Below are 3,911 nucleotides of genomic sequence, written 5' to 3' on the forward strand. Positions count from 1 at the left end.
GCATTAGTGGAGTGTATAGCCTTGCTAGGTAACTATTGTAAAGAACACAACTATTGTAAAAAACACGGCCGGGCGCCGTGGCTCAAGCCTGTAATCCCAGCACTTTGGAGGCTGAGGCGGGTGGATCACGAGGTCAGGAGATCAAGGCCATCCTGGCTGACACCGTGAAACCCCGTCTCTACTAAAAATACAAAAAAATTAGCCAGGCGTGGTGGTGGGTGCCTGTAGTCCCAGCTACTCTACTCGGGAGGCTGAGGGAGGAGAATGGCGTGAACCTGAGAGGCGGAGCTTGCAGTGAGCCGAGATAGCACCACTGCACTCCAGCCTGGGCGACAGAGCAAGTCTCCGTCTCAAAAAAAAAAAAGAAAAAAAAAAAAAAGACCGGAAGCCGAGACCTTAGTTCTCTTTCCCATCTTGCAAGATGGCAGGTGAAAAAGTTGAGAAGCCAGATACTAAAGAGAAGAAATCCAAAGCCAAGAAGGCTGAGGCTGGTGGCAAGGTGAAAAAGGGTAACCTCAAGGCTAAGAAGCCCAAGAAGGGGAAGCCCCATTGCAGCTGCAACCCTGTCCTTGTCAGAGGAATTGGCAGGTATTCCCGATCTGCCATGTATTCCAGAAAGGCCATGTACAAGAGGAAGCACTCAGCCGCTAAATCCAAGGTTGAAAAGAAAAAGGAGGAGAAAGTTCTTGCAACTCTTACAAAACCAGTTGGTGGTGACAAGAACGGCGGTATCCGAGTGGTTAAACTTCGCAAAATGCCTAGATATTATCCTACTGAAGATGTGCCTGGAAAGCTGTTGAGCCACGGCAAAAAACCCTTCAGTCAGCACGTGAGAGAACTGCGAGCCAGCATTACTCCGGGGACCATTCTGATCATCCTCACTGGGCGCCACAGGGGCAAGAGAGTGGTTTTCCTGAAGTAGCTGGCTAGTGGCTTGTTACTTGTGACTGGACCTCCGGTCCTCAATCGAGTTCCTCTATTAAGAACACACCAGAAATTTGTCATTGCCACCTCAACCAAAATCGATATCAGCAATGTCAAAATCCCCAAATATCTTACTGATGCTTACTTCAAGAAGCAGCAGCTGCGGAAGTCCAGACACCAGGAAGGCGAGATCTTCGACACAGAAACAGAAATATGAGATTACAGACCAGTGCAAGATTGATCAGAAAGCTGTAGACTCACAAATTTTACCAAAAATCAAAGCTGTTCCTCAGCTCCAGGGCTACCTGCAATCTGTGTTTGCCATGACGAATGGAATTTATCCTCACAAATTGATGTTCTAAATGTCTTAAGAACCTCATTAAATAGCTAACTACAAAAAAAAAAAAAAAACACATTTATCTGTATGTCAAGGCTCGGGTATGTATACAGTCATGCCCCCATATCCATGGGGAATTTCTTCCAGGACCCCTGTGAATACTAAATCTGAAGATGCTCAAATCCTTGATATAAAATGGATTAATATTTTCATATAACATATGCACATCCTCCCATATACTTTAAATCATCTCTAGACTATTTATAATACACAATACAATGTAAATGCTAGGTATATAGTTGTTATATCATTTTTTATTCATATAATTTTTATTGTAGTGTTTTTTTCAAATATTTCTAATTTGCACTTGCTTGAATGCACAGATATGGAAATCGTGGATATAGAGGGTTTATTGTACACAAAAGTCGGGTTCCTTAGTTATAATAAATTTACTCTAGTACTTCCTGATTAAAGGATGTAATCCAATTCTATATGGTTAATTGTTCTGAAAGGAATTATTTTCAGAAGGGCTTTGGTCTATGTATAGTATGAAAATACACATGCAAACATAAATGTGTTTATGTGCGTGTTTCAGTAATATGAAAATGTTAGTAGTTTTCTCCGGTACAAGATTAGATTATGGGTAATTTTTTACTAGAGTACCTCTATGTTTTCTATAGTAGGCATGTGTAACTTGTATAATAAAATGTTATTTTCTTTCAAGAAGAAAATGGTGTTGAAAGCAAATACAATAAACTTCCATTTTACATGAGAAAACAAAACCAACACAGGTTCTGAGCAAGGAGCTCCCAGCACTGAAGAGGGCCTTCATGTCACCCCACCCTGCACCAGGGCTGCCCGTTTTATCAAAACTGATCCCCTTCCATATACTTTATACATGATTTTTTTTGTAAGACTTAAAAAAATAGACTTGGTAAAAATAATGTTTGAAAACCTCTGACCTAAGCAATGGATAGGTGACTCCCTACTATCCTGAAATGCCCTACCAGGTCATTGACCTTCTCATAGTATCTTATAAACCTGGTACTTAATAAATGTTCACTGAATAAGTAATGCACAGTAATGAAAGGACAGGGTGAGCTGCTGTGGAAGAAAGCCATTCTGGGTTTTTGAGAGAGGTAAGATCAATTTGCTTTCCTTGTCAGATGTAGATGTGGCATTAACCTATTGTATGAGTCAGGGTTCTCTAGAGAATCAGAATGAATGGGTTATAGATATAGATATAGATATGGATATAGATATAGATATAGATATATACATACATACAGATTGGAGAGGATTGGCTTACACAGTTAGGGAGGTTGACAAATCCCAAGAGCTACAGCTGACAAGCTAGAGACCCAGGAGAGCTAACAGTGTAGTTTCAGTCTGAAGGCCAGAAGGCTGGAGACCCAGGAAGAGCCAATGATTCACTTCAAGTCCAAAGGTGGAGAAAAAAGCCTGATATTCCAGTCCAAAGACAGTCAGGCAGGAGCAACTCCCTCTCATGTGGGAGAGGGTCAGCCTTTTGTTCTATGCAGGCCTTCAGTAGATTGGGTGAGGTCACTCACATTACAGAGGACAATCTACTTTACTCAGTCTACCAACTGAAATGTGAAATTCAAAAACAACCTCATAGAAACACCCAGACTAATGTTTGACCAAATATCTGGGCACTCTGTGGCTCAGTCAACTTGACATATAAAATTAACAGCCACAGCCCCACTTAGAAAAATCTCACCTTAGATGGAAAGCAGACCATTTCTAGAAGACCTGCATTTTTTTCCTGGCTTACTTTTTGCTCCCAAAAAACTTACCTTCCAGGTTGTTCACCAGAGCCAACCCTGACTGCTCCATTAACAGAGTCGGAGGGGCTTGAGGCCAACCTGTAGACACTTCTCTGGAGAATCATTGCCCTCTACAGTTATCTGGGATGTAGTACAGTCACACAGGTGTCCCCAAAGGCAGGATATTCATTTTATCTGGCAGCACCTTCCTTGTGCTCCAAGTCTATGACTGGCCTGTTGCTCTGAGATGTTTTAAGGCACTGCAGAGCATAGAGAAAAGATGAGCGAGTCTGGAATCAAGTGGCATACACCCCTGTTCTCCCCCTTCCTAGCTTTGTTTCCTTAGACAAGAAACTATTTTGCCTCTTTGCCTTCACCTGTAAAGTGGTAATACCTACAGCTCTCATAAGATTTTGTGAATCTTAAACCAGTGCCAGTCATCAAACATTATTCAAGTGGGAATTCCTGTCATTAATTTTTAGCAGCAAAAACTAGAAGCAATAAATTATCAACTCATCACTATTTTTACATTCAAATGACTGGGACTGTAAGCTCCTGGAAGGCAGAGACCACACATTTATATAGCAGCTAGACAGACATCATATGCAGATATGTGCTTAATTCAAGTTTAGATGATGATAAAGGAATAGTATTCTAATTTTTAAAAATTAGCTCAGGGCTGGGCACTGTGTCTCATGTCTGTAATCCCATCACTTTGAGAGGCCAAAGTGGCAGGATCACCAGAAGCCAGGAGTTCAAGACCAGCCTGGGCAACATAGGGAGAGCCCATCTCTAAGAAAAAATTTAAAAATTAGCTGGGCATGGTGGTGTATGCCTGTAGTCCCAGCTACTCAGGAGACTGA

At 41.7% G+C, this 3,911-nt stretch overlaps 1 pseudogene; it reads left to right on the forward strand.

Annotated features, from left to right (window-relative positions):
• Positions 1-415: 415 nt before the first annotated feature.
• LOC117064827 lies at positions 416-1,316 on the forward strand (annotated as a pseudogene).
• The last annotated feature ends 2,595 nt before the right edge of the window (positions 1,317-3,911 follow it).

Source organism: Trachypithecus francoisi, unplaced genomic scaffold (genome assembly GCF_009764315.1).
Source record: "Trachypithecus francoisi isolate TF-2019V2 unplaced genomic scaffold, Tfra_2.0 Lachesis_group2, whole genome shotgun sequence".
Taxonomy (NCBI): domain Eukaryota; kingdom Metazoa; phylum Chordata; class Mammalia; order Primates; family Cercopithecidae; genus Trachypithecus; species Trachypithecus francoisi.